General features: G+C 36.8%; 1 protein-coding gene across 39 annotated transcripts in view; it reads right to left on the bottom strand.

Annotated features, from left to right (window-relative positions):
• Positions 1-16,681, bottom strand: part of RIMS2 (regulating synaptic membrane exocytosis 2) — a 448,889-nt gene that overhangs the window by 238,794 nt on the left and 193,414 nt on the right. The window lies entirely within an intron of this gene.

Here is a 16,681-nt window from a genome sequence, read left to right as displayed (position 1 = left end):
CACCAACCCTAATTATTCTGGGCTGCTGCCTACTTAGATTAGTCCTGAAATTCATCCAAGACATTATCTACACAATCAGCTGCAAAGTCCGACATGCTTTCTTCCTCTTCTACCACTCTGCCAAAGGTGCACAAACAAACCTTCAGTTGGAAAGGGCATAATTGTATTTATGCAAACTGTGATCTCATGCTGGTAACCCCAGCCACTCTACTGAGCTCATTACCAGTCACACACAAACATGTAGGAACTAGAAACAGCTGATGGCAAATGCTGCTCTAGTTCAGAGCTCACAGGGGATGGCACTTACCTCTGAGGATACATTCAATTGCTAATTTTACTCATTTGCATCTTGTTAGAAATTCAAGCCAATCCAAGTAACACAATACATCAGTCTTAGAGACACAGAAAATCCAGTTCTTCTCAGCAAACATGAAATACTTCATTTATTTTAATAGGCTCAATATGTCACTTCTACATAAAAAAGCCTCATAGGGCATGTGATGCCAGGTTTATTAAGTATCCACAGTTTACATAAATATTTTTTGCTTTAGTTCATTGCAAGTACTTCAAGGTAGAAGTACCTTCACCAAGCATTTCAGCCTGTGCTGCTTCAGGCAGATGTTACCTGCTCATACTGTCAGGAAGGAACGTGTCTTCAGTACAAACCCTCCCTGGCATCAGCCTGCTGCAGGATGCCCTGTGCCACCAGGAGCTCAGGGTTTGCCCCACAAGAGCTGGCAAGGGACTGTTTTCCCACTTCTCAGCCCATCCCACCAGCAAAGAGGCTGAGGGTGCATAAGCAGCTGGGAGGGGACACAGCTGGTCCCAGCTTGACCAAAGGGGTGCCCCATGCCATACAATGTGTTGGTCAGCAATAAAAACTGCAGGGGAAGAAAATAAAATCAGAAAGAACAAAAGTTCTTCTGCAGTCCCCAGGAAAAATACTTCATGTCTGTTCTCACTCTTTGACAAATGCATTAATCAGGAAATAGATGATGAAATTGAGCTCTTTTTCTTTCTTTCTTCAGTATTTGACTTTCAGTTGTCACAAAACCCATTTTTTCCCTTTTAAATATGATCTATTTCATCAAATTACTTCATCTTTTAGATTTGATCTAGTAAAATATCATATTGAACTTCAAGTGTCATGAACTCTGTAATTCCAAGTAAATTTCCAATTTTCAAGTATACAAAACATATTTAATGAATAATTTGAGCCTAATTTATGAATCTCTATTTTCTCATCACATAATTTTAGAACTGACTCCCCTCACTGATTTTAAATATCTTTTTCTAATAAAATAAATAGTTAATTACATCATATATCTTATTCTCTCTTATTACTGGAATGGTAATGATAGAAATGAGCATTTTCTTGGATCCTCATTTTAAAGGGCAGGAAAGAACTTACTCTAAATGCAATTGGTTTTGAAATTTTCTTCCCAAAAAACCCATTGTTCTCTTCTCTGTAGGTCTTTTCCCACATAAACTTTTATCTAATTTTAATATTCCTCTTTAATAATATTAATCTATTTACAAGTTGTCAGCTCACAACATCTAGACTATGTTGAAAACCTTAAACAAATCATCAAGTTCATATGAGACACACAGCAATGAGTATTCTCAAACATAGATATCATTCTACAATTAAAACACAGTATAATCTGTTCTGCTTATTTCTTCACAACTTTTAAATTCTAACTCCTCATATTAAAAGACAGAAAAGACATCTAGCTGAGCTCCAGAGCAGAGCAGTTAGGAGATCCGTTTAGGTATTGAATTAAGGTTATTTTGTCTTTTTTAAATAGGGTCAGTCCTCATAAATATTAATGAAGATGCATTCAAGTTTAATGAGATTTAGTTTTACCATTTGCAGCAATCCTAGGAGCAGATTACATACAGTTATGAGTGTTGCTCTCTATTTCTGTTTACACACAGTCTTGGGCAAATGCAGAAACTTTTATTTTCAGATTAATTCCACTGACTTTACCAGGGTGCTTTTGAATATATAAAATTAAGACTACATCTTTCAAGATGAAGGTTTAAAATTCTTGCAAGGCAAGATTAATGTTTTGAATGTAAATTCTCACCTTAAATGGCAACAGAAATAATCTATTTAAATTAACTTTCAAGAGATATCATAGATTCTCATCTCTCCTTCACACAAATGCTGGATGCCTTTCAAGAAATGCCCTTTGATCAAGCACGACATGTTCTTCAGTAATACAAGTTATTGAGCTCAATAACAAATTAACAGCATGTCACTGAATGGACTGTGATAAATAGCAGGCTGCATTAGATGTTGTAATGGTAATTATTCATTCTAAATTCTGTGAAGCTATAAAAACAGTTTAAAAAAAATGAGCAGAAACACTCCACAAATCTTAAAGCAGAGCTCTCCTGCTCCATAAAGCATTGTCAGTTCACCAAGGTAGACTCTGGACAGCACTATATTGGTTCTATTGCAATAGTACCTAAAAGCAGCCGTCAAGGATTAGAACTCTCTTGACTATTCCTCAGCCTGTTACTTGGAAATGCAGCCACAATTTTATGCTGATGTTTTTATCATAAATAGTTTGCTAGTACATGATCCGAGGGGGCTGTCTAGTTCAGCAAAATCTGCTTTATTTTTACAGGGAATATAACAGCCAAAGCATTTGGTGGATTATGCTATGTAATACCAAATTTAAACCTCTGATAGGCAGGCCAGATCCCTGGCCTTGAAAAAGACCTACTGTGCACTCCTAAGCCATCCAAGCAGGCTTAGCCAGGCTTCTGATGAGCCAGAGGGGCTGAGAAAGTTTTGGGGTGTCATGGAAATGAAAATGCCAGCTACTTGGCATATACTTGTGGAACCAAAATATTTCTGCACCCCAGCAAGGCTCAGCCTGATAAAGAATAAATTGGACAGGCAAAAGTATGTATCTACATTTCTAGTGGACACTAGGACTTCACAAGGTGATGTGATCCAGTCCATCCACAGCTGTGCAACACTTGAACTGCAGCTGTATCCACCAGGAGTCACACTGACACCCTACCTATTCTGTCCTCCAAGAACAGCAAAGATTTTGGGAGCTGTTGTATGTGCAAATTCAGTGACAGATAAAATAAACAAACCTCATGAAGTAGGATCTACAAAAGAATACAGATCCAAAGCCTAAAATGCAGGGGAAAACTCAAATCCATCAATCTTCTACAATTGAGTTGAATTCCCTTTTGTCACTTGCTATTAGGCAATCCATTTGAAAATTATTTACAACCTCTCTTGACAAATATGCTTAGAAAAGATTTGGCAACTGTACTAGCTGCAATCATACAAAGACAAATCTTTAATAACTTCTACTCTTACAGCATCAGATTTTTCAAAACAAAATTGGAGAAAAAACATTCAGCTAGAAAGATCTAAAGAACAGCAAATACTCAGAAAAATATAGAGCAGCTAAAGGAATGATGAAATATATTAAAAACTAAAAAGTTTTTGAAATTCGTTTAGCAAAATGCAATCTCTGAAGTTTTGTTTTTTGAGCTTGCTTATCCCATGCAATAAACTGACAAGAACCATGTAATAGAGAACAGGAGAGACAGTTTCTATGGCTTGTTATTGCTAAAGAAATCACTTAATAATGTATTTTAGTGCATCTCTGCCAGAGGTGTAGGCTGTAGCAATTTACTTAAGGAACAATATTTTTATAAGTCAAAATAATTTATAATAATGGTTTTAATTAAATTGCAGAGAGTACTATCTTCAATAGTACTCTCTGCAATTTACAGTTGCAGAGAGTACTATTTACAATATTTAACATAATTCTCACCAACTAACACAAGGAGTTCTGGGGTCAACAAGATAATGAAGACATATCAAGAACACAAAATATATAATTTTTTTTTTTTGTAATCCTGTACTGCCTTGGTTCAGAGCACTTAAAGGGAAAATCCTCTTGTGGCTATGAGCATGCAAAACAAAACAACTTAATTCCTTATGAAAGGTCCCTACATATTGCAGTTATACTCAGCAGCCTCAAGAAGTTCAGCAGAGCCATAGATATTAGCAAGAAAATACTAACAATTCTCTCCTAAGCTTCTGTGAATTGTGATTTTTGTTCAGAGGCTTATAATAAACTCTGCCAGTTTGCTCAGTGACATAAACTGCACACCCTCAGAAGGAAGGCTATGCACCACTTCATCTTAGTGTCTTAAGTGTTTTAACATGGACAAAACAAGACATTTTCCTGCAGAATCACTCTTCAAATGACAGAATTACATTTTCTGAATTGTTATGGTGATTTAAAAAAAAAGAAGAAAAAAAAATCAGCCCATAGCACATACCCAGCACACACAGCCAAGTCTCACTGATATAGAACCTAGAAACAAAGCAGCAAGTCAGAGACAGTGCTACAACCTGGGGGTTCTTTTCAAACAGGTGACCTACAACTGTTATCTATAATTAGGAATAAAAATTACATAATTACAATGTACTTTCATAGTACTTATTACAGCACAATCTACTGTTGTCAATAAAAAGGGAACCTGAGCTTCACACAGCTCTGTCAAATGCTCAGCGAGCTGAATCTGTGCAGAGTCACTGAAGGTCAGTGCCTTCAAAGGGTGATGGGATTTCACACTCACACAACACAAATGTAAACCACTCAAAGAGACAGGGCACTGTGTACAAGCCTCTTTGCAGATATTTAAAAAGAACAAAGGTGTTGACTAAAGCATTCTGTGCTTTCATTGAATTTCATAGACACACTGAGACTTTACCACTCTTGAAAAATAAATCTTTTATCTTCCCCTGCAATGCATGTTGTCTAATCATCTGATCTACTGTGGAGTGAACACAAGGAAGGTGTTAGTATTAATGCTAGCTAATCAGAATATTAATTTCTTACACCCACTTTTTAGTTACTTTGTACAGATAAAAAGAGAAGGGAACAACAGTAATTCAGGCCCAGAAAATATTGAATGAGAATCATGTCAAGATGCCCTAATTTGTATCCATTTTTGCTGCATTTTTCCTTTCTTACAGAAAATTTTCAGTGAAAAAGGCCACAACATTAAGTAGATAATACATTTTTCTGGTACAAAGTTTGCCACAACCATATATTTTGTGACCATAACCTACAGTACTAACAGAAAGTATTGGCATTTTCCTAGATGCTCGTTCTCATCTTACACAGGTGCCACAAAGAATTCTTATTTGCACAAGCTTACTGCTTAGAGTAGTCATCTTCTTCCAAGAGGCCAGGGCTGAAAAGCTGCTTATCTCACAGAATATCTGTGCACCAGCAGAGCCTCTGTAGTAACAAGGACATGGACATAACAGCTCAGCACACACTCATCACGTGAATATTTACCCAGGGTCTCAGCAGTCAGCACTCTGCAGCTCCAGCTACCAGCACTTTAACTGCTGCCCTAAAAACTAGTTTGCATGTGCCAAGATGAGCTGCAGTCATGCTTTGGGCTGCAGTGCAGACCTATCTTTAGATAAGATATGGGGTTTCAATTTTAGGAAAATAGGAATACCAAGAGGTTCTCACCTACTCTGTCACCTCTCAAGCTGTCACTTACATCACCCTTCATAATTTGCAATTTTGCCTGTGATGCCAGTGTTGCTTGAAAGTCATACTATTATTTACTGCCTAGTGGAAATGTGGTCCATTAGGCAGCTGAGTTATCTAACAGCTCTTTGTCACTGGGCATGGCTCTCACTTCTCCATGCTGCCCCCAGCAGTGTGACTGTGCTCTTTTGTGCCAGTTCTGGTAAAGGTGATATGCCATAGTAATTTTTCAGCTTATTAAAATGAAAGGAATGTGTTCAGTTGTTGTAGCAGCTTAGTTTCATACCAGTGTAGTCACCTAAAAGGGCTCACTAAAAGTCAAGTAAATGATGGATTTAGTCCAGATCAACAATCATGATGTAGGATGAGGATGATAGGATGATTTCATTCTAGATGCCAACGAGCTTCTGGCTCAACACAGCTCACCTTTTTGAGCCACATTACAAGATAAACCCTTGTGTTCTCAGTCTCTTGAAGTGGGAGCCTAGCTCTTGGTGACTTCACTTTTTATGGGTCTTTAAATTGGTTCACCCACTGTACTGGCCTGAGTTCCCATGAAAATTTTATACATTTACAATGAAATCCATGGGTTTGAAGAGATTAACTTTTTCTTGTAATACTACACACACAAAGAGGAGAAAATCTCCTCCCACTACCTCTGCATATACTGAATTACATCTATGAAGATTTCAACTACTGACCACCCTCGGCTTCTGTAAAGGTTCATAGTGACTGACTTGAGGCAATGGATTATGCATGTCAGAAAACCAGGAACTTTCAGTCTCATAAATATACTTTGTACACTGAAGAAAAAAGAAGCAGCCCTTTAAATTGTGCTGGGTTATAAGTGTGAAGTTCAAACCTAATTCTGATGACCTTCCTCAGTCAGAAGCTTTTAAGAACAAATTCAATTTCTTCAACACATCAATATACTAGCTTTAAAAAATGATGGCTTTGTAATATTCTTTTTTAAAGTGTGTTTGAATTGTGTGATTAAAACAGAGATTCAAAGGAGCTCATCTATTAGAAACTTTCAGTATGAACAGATTTTCAGAACTAAACTTGGAACAAAAATTAAAACCAAACTATAATATGCAGAAATGGCAAAATTATTAGAAATTATAAAATCTAATCAAACCTACTGCATACATTCACTTCCTAGGAGTAGTAAGAAGTGTGGTATCTAAAGATCTTTCATAGTGCATCACAAGTTCAGCCTTTCCTTGTTACAGATGTATACAGAAAATGGCCTACAAATAGGCAAAGCAGTAAATAGTCATGGAGGTTTGTGATGAAAACTTTCACTTGATCCTATTTAGATTATATAACTAATGCCCATATATTTACATTTTCCAAGTAAACAGATTATATAACTAGGAACCTAAAAGATATTTATAATCTAAATGTTTAGAAAGGCAGAAAATATAAGCACAGGAACTATTTCTTATAGACTATGTCTCTAGAATACCATAGATCTGAGTACATTTTCATAAGAATTGGTGCCTTCAATCTGGTTTAAACCTCAGTGTGTGACACAGGTGGTTTTTATGCACGTGTTCATTCAGATCATCTGCCTTTACACATTTCAAAAGAATAACAACACAGAACATAGTGTTGCCTCAATACAGGCTATTAGGTTCACTTTGCTATTGCAACAGATGAGACATAAACCAGAAGCTCCAATAGCACACACTTCTTTCACAATCTACTTCTCCATGCTCATAAATGCTACTCAAATGTTCCTTGGAAACACCTTACTTAATCAGTGAGGTGAAATGGAGAAATCAGATGTATCTGGCTTCCACAGCACTTCTGACAATTTAGCAAGTTAAATATTAACTGAAATAAACTCTTTTAAAAGTATCTTCAAGTCTGAAAGCCTTGTTGAGTGCTGCAACAAACAAATAATTGCCTAAATTACATGGCTTCAAAAAAGAGGGAAGGGTGAAAAAAACTATAGAAGAGAAAAATTGAAAATTCAGTAAAGGGAAGAAAAACCACTGAGTAATGTATAGACTTTAATGGGTTTTAAAAAGGGGGACCAGGCTGCAGTGTAAGTAATGGGGGAACTCAGTGAAATTTCTGAGATGTATTTCTCCATTTTCCCCCTTCTCCTTTATTATGTAATGGCTCTGTAAAAATGTGACAATGCCCAACCAATTTAGTATTAGTTAGGACCAAAAGTCTGCAGACCTGCTTTGTCCTTAATACAGCTGAATATTATAGGACGTCACTATTTTAGTGGAAAAGGATGATATATTTTGTGTGAAATATTTTCTGAAGTAAATTAGAAACTTATTTTTTTTAATTCTTTCACATTTCAAAGCCATTTATTTTATGGCAATAAAAGTTATGATTTACAGCCAAAAAAAAAAAGCAATGGGGGCTAAACATTCTTATTTTCTTTGTGCAATAGTCTTTACCCTTTCCATGAAAGATGACTACTTCGGTAGAAAAGGTAAAATTATTATTATATATGTTAGCATAAAACTTCACTCTTAATAGAGATGTATATACTTTGTATTCCAAAGCAAAACAAATTCATCAACACAACTTTATAAAAAACCTCTTAGCACTAATTTGATAGTCTGCAATGACCCAATCCTTCTCAAACAGTTTCATTTAATATTTTCTTAATTATCATAAGTGTCATTATCATTATGTTGCTTTTTTTTCTATCTTCCCCCTAAAATAAGTATTCCATCATCAGTGGACCATCACAGGAGAAATGTGTTAATAATTTTTTGATGTTACTGACAGACACCAAAAGCTTTAAAACACATTTAAAGGGTTTTAAATATACTTTCAAGAGAATATTACTATTGGAAAAAGTTAGCTAGAATTTTCAATTCAGCTAGAAATAGAGTGAAATTGCATTCCTAAATCAATACTCAGATTCCTAGGCAGATGGAGTGATTTTTGAGGCACTCATCATTCGGCACCTGCTGAGGTTCTGACTGGGAAGGGTTTCTGCAGGACTGTCCTTGGGACTGCCCAAAGTGTCTGTCTCACCCCTCCCACTTGTGCCAGTGCCTTTCCTCCAGGACCAGCTCCACTGTTACACAGCAGCTCCAGAACAGCTGCAGCTGAAACTGCAGCCAGGCAGAGAAGGACACAGAAATTGGTGCCACTTTGCCCAGACTATTCATATAAAATATTTCTTCCTGGTGCCCAGATTGTGAATTGCAATGGATGAGACTTGGATGGAGTGAGAACTGTGAGAAGATGGAAAGAACATGCTTTCCTCTGACAAGCATATGCTCCCAGGTCTCACCCTCGACAATACTCAGCTTAATCTCAAGCAGTTTCTGTGAATAACTCCAGGTCCTGAATGACAGGTTTTGGGGAGCTTGGGACAACAGGGCCAAAGGACAGAGCATCTTAGGAACAGTTCTCATATGAATGACATATGTACAGCCTGTTCTGTTTATTCCCCCTTCACTTTGGTTTCTCTGTTTCTCCCATACTGATTATCCTATCCCTAATGAAATACACATCAAAATAAAAACAGAACAAGAAAGACATGCTTTTACAGAAAATAAAAAAAATCAACCCAAACCATAAAATTTATAAAATACTACCAACTAAATAATCTTTTTTTTTAATTAATTAAATTCATTTGACAGTGACCCATTTAGTTTCTGACACTTAACAGAAGTAACAAAATTACCTGCAAAATCAATTTAAATATTCCATGGGAAAGCACTGACATAATCTAAAATGACACAGAGTACAATCTGTGACAGATAGATTTGTTTTGCTTTATTAGAAGAATAATGATTTCATCAAAGTATGAAGAAAATTATAATTTGAAAAACACTCACTTCATGTATTCTGGAGATAGTACATATGGGGTTTTTTTTCTTTTTGTGTTGTCATTATTTCTGTTTGTTGGGAAGAAGACTAAAAAATCACAGTATTTACATAAATATTCAAAAACCTTCAAAAGAAAAACTCCATTATAGTTTTCTGTTCTAGCATGGCATTGCAAAGAACTGAAATGTTTCACACAGAATCCAGCAGGTCTTCATTTTGTCTTATCTGTGCCAAATCTGTATTAATTATTAACACTTAGCCCTGATGCAAGATTTGGTTATCAAGTAAAAATTTCTAACTTAGTTAAACTGTAATTGTAGTTAGAAAAAGTGGATCAGGTTGAATAAGATAAGAATTACCTACATTGGAAGCCTTGCATTTCATAGGATGACACCCTTTCCAGCCATGTTTGTACAAAAATTTCTTTCATCACTATTAAATAGGTAATGAATATTTATTGATTTTATTCAGCATATATCCCACCTGCCAAGATGGTAAAGGATAGTGAAAAAATCATCTTGGAATGATAATTCAAGTTTCTTTTGATTTCTATTTAAATTTGGAAAAGATAAAAAAGGGGTGCAGAGAAAGCAAAAATTTTTTATGATACTTTTAATGTTGGTCACTCAAATAATTCAGTGGTCTACAGTTTCAACTGAAAAAGAACAATCTTTACCTTCAAAATAGAATATTTTCACAAACTCCAGGGGAAACAACATCTTGCAGTTAGTGTTAAAAAGTTAAACTCAGGCTAGGTTCCAATGATCCATAAGTTAAAAATATTAAAAACCAGGTTGTTTTGCTAATAAAAAACTTAATCTCACCTAAACCCACAGATAACTACAACAAATACACTACAATACTTTAGTAATAACTTATAGTTCTTATGTTACATTATCTCAGAAGATGAATAATCTTTTGCCCAGATTACCTGTATTTCTATTCAACCTAACTATTTCACCTACAGCCACAGTTCCAGCAAAGTCACTGAGTAAAGGGAAACATGATTAAAGAATTACAGTTTTAAGTATTCCTTTACATTTGTATACAGAAGGCTCAGATTGCAATTTAGGCAATGTTTTATTCAAAAAAATTATTATTAGACATTTTTATTTGAATTTAAGTGCTAGGAAAATATTCATGTCCATTTACCTATGATAAAATATTCTGTATGCTCTGATTACTATAGGAAAATATTTCTTCTTCCTGACTTCAGGAAATCCCTGTCTATCCTCAGATTCTGAGGATGCATAAGTTATACACCATTTTTTCAGCATGTATTTTAATATCATCATTTTATAAGGAAGCTTCTAATGTTAATATTTACCATCTTTTCACCTAGTCAGAGTTACCCCACAAAAGTTTCCTGGCTAGAAGCAGTGTGTACCTGCCTGGATGCTTCTGCCAGCAGGAGTGATAATAAGGATGTGAATATGCAGCCAAGAATAGGGAAAAGGCTGGGCTTTTTCAGTGAGGGATCTTATTGCTTTACATCAATATTTCAAATTACTGCAAATTTAAAGTATGTTACAGTAGAATCCTCTAAATGCTGCAAATGATCACACCCTTTTCATATCTTGTAAGTACCATGGAAGTGTGTAAGTAGGAGAATGCTGAGCAAAACTTTTTATAAAAATTCTCTACAATTAGAAATTTCTTTAATTTTAAACATTCAGTCTCTATTCTCATCTATACAGCTGTGAAAAATATTTTTTTAGAAAAAAAATCACAGGCAATACTAATATTTTATAGTTAGGTACTACTTAGTCAATGTTATGAGAAGTACTTTCAAAGCAGTGATTTTATGTTTCTTAAAATATACAGAGAAAAGTGAAATATTTCTTCTCTCAATATTTCTTGTATTTGCACTCAAAATAGAGGCAGTTCATAGGAGTAAGCTTAAAAAATGGAATACAGCATTCTGAATTTCTAGTCAAACTCTTTATATATTTAAGTCATATTTATCTTACATAATAGGTGTCTATAAAAATAAAAATCATTTAATTACAAAAGCAAAACACAATCTCCTAAACTTCAATATTAGGTGAAATAATAAAAGGAAATTTTGTCACTCTCTGAAATCTGTTTTAATAAAACATGTCAAACATTTAATCATTTTAAATACCCACTTTTCTTTTGATCATTTAAAATTTGTACTTTGAATTGTAAGATATTTCTATACTGAAACTGTGTGAAAATTCCAAGTCTTTTCGTTCCACTGCTGCAGCTCAGTCCTGAAATTTTGCCTTCTAGTAGAATTTGTTCCAGAGAAGTTAGACTTTCAGGAACTCTCTAACCTGAATGAAACAAATTTTAGAAACAATGACCTCGTTCTAATCTAATTTAACTCAGTGTAACTTTGATGCCAGAGTTGTTAAAGATGTATGAAACTGGCACAAGCAAGACTGAAATCAGGTCCCTTTTCTCTCTGAATTTAAAAGTGAGAGGTCTCTGATGGAATCCCACTTCCTTGGCATCTCAGCTCACGTAAGACACGCACTGTTCTTGCAGTAGCATTCGGGAAATGAGCTTTCTGCTTCTCACACCATGAGCTACCATACTTTTTCTAACTTGTGACAAGCATATTGTTTTCAAATAGACCTAATTCTCCATCAAAAAAAACTGTACGTCTACCAGATTGGTTTCAAATCTGCAATAAACAAGTAGGTCCTGGAAGCTGTTCCAGACATGAGGACATTTTAATTTCTATAATGAGAAAGGGCAGATCTTCCAAGTTTGTAAATGACCACAACACGGCCAGTGCAGGGTTGTATATTTATGTTTTAGTGTGCTTAGTGACACTGAACAGTGTATTTCCACCTTGTCCTGTAAGGAGACATTTCTGCTCAGCCTGTGCTCTGCAGCTTTCAATCAACAACACAGGGATGCTTAATGTTCTAAGATTGGCTGAGTCTATCCGCATGTTTTGTTAGGGGGTTGGTGAACAGCTGCCTGAATATGAGCTGGCAGCATGCCTGGGTGACTAAGAAATCCAGTCACATCCTGGCTGGTATCAGCAGTAGTGTGGCCAGTAGGACCAGGGCAGTGTTCATCCTCTGGTACTCAGCACTGCTGGGGCTGCACTCCAAATACTGGGTTTGGTTTGGGGCCCTCACTGCAGGACAGACATGGAGCGAGTCCAGAGAAGGGTAACAAAGCTGGTGAAGGGTCTGGAGGTCAAGTCCTGGGAGGAGCGGCTGAGAGAGCTGGGGTTGTTTAGCCTGGAGAAAAGGAGGCTTAGGGGGGACCTTATTGCCCTCTACAACTACCTGAGAGGAGTTGTAGCCACGTGGGTGTGGGACTCTTCTCCAAAGCAACAAGCAACAGAAAGGAGAGGAAATAGCCTTGTGATGTGGCAGGGGAAATTTAGACTGGATATAAGGAAAAAAAATCTTCATAGAAAGGGTTATAAAACACTAGAACAGGAACCAGCTGCCCAGGGGAGCAGATGATTCACCACTCCTGGAGGTATTTAAAAGGCATGGATGTGACACTGCTTTAGTGGTGAAATTGTCATTCTTAAGTTTATAGTTGGATTTTATCCTGAAGATCTCTTCCAGCCTAAAGGTTTCTATCTTTCTATGCATATGAGTTTCTTTGATAATAAAAGCTAACTAGCTATCATGTTTTAATAAAATAAGAGTGAAAGCAAACACTAAATTTAAGAACTGACAAAACACAAACACTTTTGGCTTTCCCACCACAGATTCCACCCACATTAGATGTCAGCCACCATTTGTGCAAACAGATACCTCTCACAGGGTGCTCTAAAAAGTGCTGGGAGCATGGTAAGCATGTATGCCTGAACTGTTTACCATCACTGGAGAATCTACTATGTCCTACTTTATATTTAGAACAAATTAGGGCAATATTTAGAACTATCACACACCTAGATTTCCTTGAATGAATTCTTTTCTTCCATGTAGAGATTGTCTCTTGCTGAATCCCCAGAGTTTGAGAGATTTGTAAAGACTTGTTTTTAAGACCCTCAAGTGTTTGGGGAAGGTGCAGACAGAACCCCAGCCTCAGCACAGGTCACCTCTCTGGGGTCTTTGTTCTGAGTGGGGATAAAACAACCCCAGGGATCAGAAGCTTTCCTGAGTCTCTTCAGATGGGTCCTTTGGCAGACTGCAGGAGTGACAGCATTGCCATAGGGAACACATGGGCAGGGGTACTGTTAGATTTTCTAAATTTACCTGTAAAGCCTGTGGACACTCAGAATTAGCCAGTAGCACTCTGTTTCACATCTGCTTCATGCTGGCTAACAAATTATGGGGGGGACCTTTCAAACCTCCCCTTGAGACCTACCCCTTAGAATTGTACTGAGAGACAACTAACTGAACATGAAGGTAAAAAAGTCCCTCACAATAGAAGACACTTAAATTGGACAATCAATGTAGAAAGGTTGGCCTTACTGCACACCACAAAATGCAGCTTTATTTCAACCTCTGTAAGTGACATAGGTGACTCTGTTACAATACCATCACAACTGTTCTCTTTTTATAAGTCACATTTCTCAAAGCCTTCAAACTGCATGTAAACTGAAATGGTTTTGAGAAAGAACTGGTGATTTGAACAGTCTAGAACATTTATAATGTCATTATAATCCCTGGGTATAATGATGGAGGAGCTGTTTTACAGTCATTTAAAATTTACAAGTTCATAAAAACATTGGCATTTCAAGAATTGTTTTTCTCTAACATTTTAAGCAATTTTGATCATTCATTATTAGGGAAAATAGTAATATACCTAATGTTTTGGTCCAAAATATACAGGCAAATCCTTTTTATCCTCTCCAAACTGTATTTCCTAAGACAGGCAGGAGTGCCTGTCATGGAGATTTAGCTTTGAACTGCCTGCTACGCTGATCTCAGGATCTGGCAATAAGTGTTGTAAATTGAGACATCTTTGCAGTTACAGAAGCCTGGTATTCACAGCAAGAGTGAAGAGTCTCTTACATAATGTGGAAAAAATATTGAGAGTTTCAGAAAAATTCAAATAACACAGTAAGAAAGAATTGTTCATCCTATTCACAGAAAAAGGCAGAGGCCCTCTGTTAAATTGGGGTTCAGTTATGTCACTAAAGAGAGTTTCAACGTCTGTGAAGACCTGCACAAAATTCACTCTGAAAAATATGTCTAATTCTGGCACAACCTAAGTTTCAGGTAAACACATTTGTAATCTCAGCTATGTCCATTTAACACTGCTCTCATGCATTGTTTCCTGAGCTTCTAAAGAATGAACTCATCAGTGTCAGCTCCTGACCATGGTCTTAGCACATCTCATCCCACCAAACACCATCCTAGCCCTTCATGCCCATGCTGCCAGGTCCACTTTCCTTGCTCAAGTGTCCCAGTCCCTCTTTGCAAAAAATGCCACTCCAGTGGTTAAAGAGCAGGGGAGAAGTAGGAGGGTCTGAGGATATTATTTGGTTATGTGACAAGGGGTACTGAGGCTGGCACAGCTGGCTCTGGCTCCAGGTACAGGAGTTACTGCTGGAATGACTTCCTGTGCTAAGCATGGTCACTTCTCCCCAGGACCCCCAGCACAAGCTGGGAGCACACACAAAGCAGTCACATCCTTCCCCAGTTCAAGCAGTTGCTCTTCTCCTTTATGAAAAACCAAGGTTTTCTCCACAATGGTTCCAGCTGCAGGCCACCACTAGACCACTTTGACCCAGTTATACTCTGTATGTCATGACAAAATGCTTACACTAATTCAATCAAGATTAACAAAGCATAGTAGGGAGCTTTTTAACTTTTTTGCAAGCTTTTTTTAGTTAATTTATATAAAAAGTATCTAGCTTCATTCACTCCCTCAGAAATCAGAACAGACATGATACTGTCATTATTATTAACTATTGTTATCAATAAGAATGTTTTCTTTGACACTTAAAATGCAAAATTATTTAAGTGAAAGCTGTAAGTTTTGCAAGATGACAGAGAACCTAGAATTTATGACAGAGAACCTAGAATTGGAGAGCATGTTCTAAACTCTCACCTGAAAGGAGCAGAAGGCCCAATATGCAGACCAGACCCACTTTTTATCAAAGTCTGGTGCATCCCTGAGACCCAGCTGTGAAAGGAAAGGTTCCTATCCTGGCAAGGCCCTCAGCAGTTGTGGATTTTTCAGGTGGGCAGCAAAGCGGCAATAAGAAGTCCAACAACAATAAAAGAGAGACATCAGGGCTTTAGGATGACAGGTTAAGAAATCAGGAGTACAAATGGGCTTCTCCTCTGTTCTCCCAGTTGCAGGAAAGAGAGGGGGATCCAGCAGATCAATACTTTGAGCCTGGCATCACCAGCAGAATTTTGTGGATTTTTGCTGGTGTTTACAGTTTACATGACACCAGGGCTGCTGATGACAAATGGAGATCACCTGTCTCAAAAGGGGAACAGGATTTTTCTCAGGCATTAGCAGGGTTCATGGAGAGATCTTTAAACTAGGTCTGAAGGGGAAAGGCATGAAACCAGACTTGTTACAGATAAACTAGGCAGCAGCCTTCTAGTGCCTGAGAGACTTTGTGCTAGTGGGGTCCTTCATTCTGCTGTCTCCATGGAGGTAGGGGATAGAGAGCCACGCAGCAGCAGACACAAGGGTTATTGATGTGTTAGAAACCATGGAAGTGCTAAATTAGTGGCAATCAATAATCTTGTAGATCTTTTCCAACCTAAATTATTCTGTGCTTTTGTAATCCTAAATGTATATGTTTTGTGTGTTATGTGTACAAAAAATATATTGTCTACTTTATCTTGTATACTACATTTTCTACACTGACTTGCCTTAAATAAACATTTTGTTACTACTTCCCCTGTATTCATTGGTCCTATTTTCCTCAAGGTTGCTTCTAAGAACAAAACCATGAACATCATAAAGTTGGTATAAGTTTTTTCTACTCATCAGGAAGACTAAGGGGGTCAAGGTTGTTTCACCTAAGTACATGCAAATTTCTACTTCGACCTGGTGAAATTTCCTTCCCTTCTACACAATCTTGCTCCTTACTTATCAGACCATGGCTGTGGATATTGACATATGAAAATTCAGAGTTGTTTCACTTACTCAAGTTAATTATTTGTTCAGAATCAATTTGATAGCAATATTAATAATAATAAAAATAAATAGTAGTAAATTTTCTATTCACAATCCACAACAGCAGATAACCATTCAGGGGAAGTAATAAAAGTTCACTAGTATAAGAATAATAACTCAAAAAAAACTTAAAAGAACATACATGAAGGCAAGCGAACTCATAATATTCATTTGATTGAGTTTAAATTCATGGCCCCCAATACTTTCATATGTTACTA

The sequence above is a fragment of the Serinus canaria genome, chromosome 2 (assembly GCF_022539315.1).
Source record: "Serinus canaria isolate serCan28SL12 chromosome 2, serCan2020, whole genome shotgun sequence".
Classification (NCBI taxonomy): domain Eukaryota; kingdom Metazoa; phylum Chordata; class Aves; order Passeriformes; family Fringillidae; genus Serinus; species Serinus canaria.
This window is presented reverse-complemented; position numbering and strand designations above follow the sequence as displayed.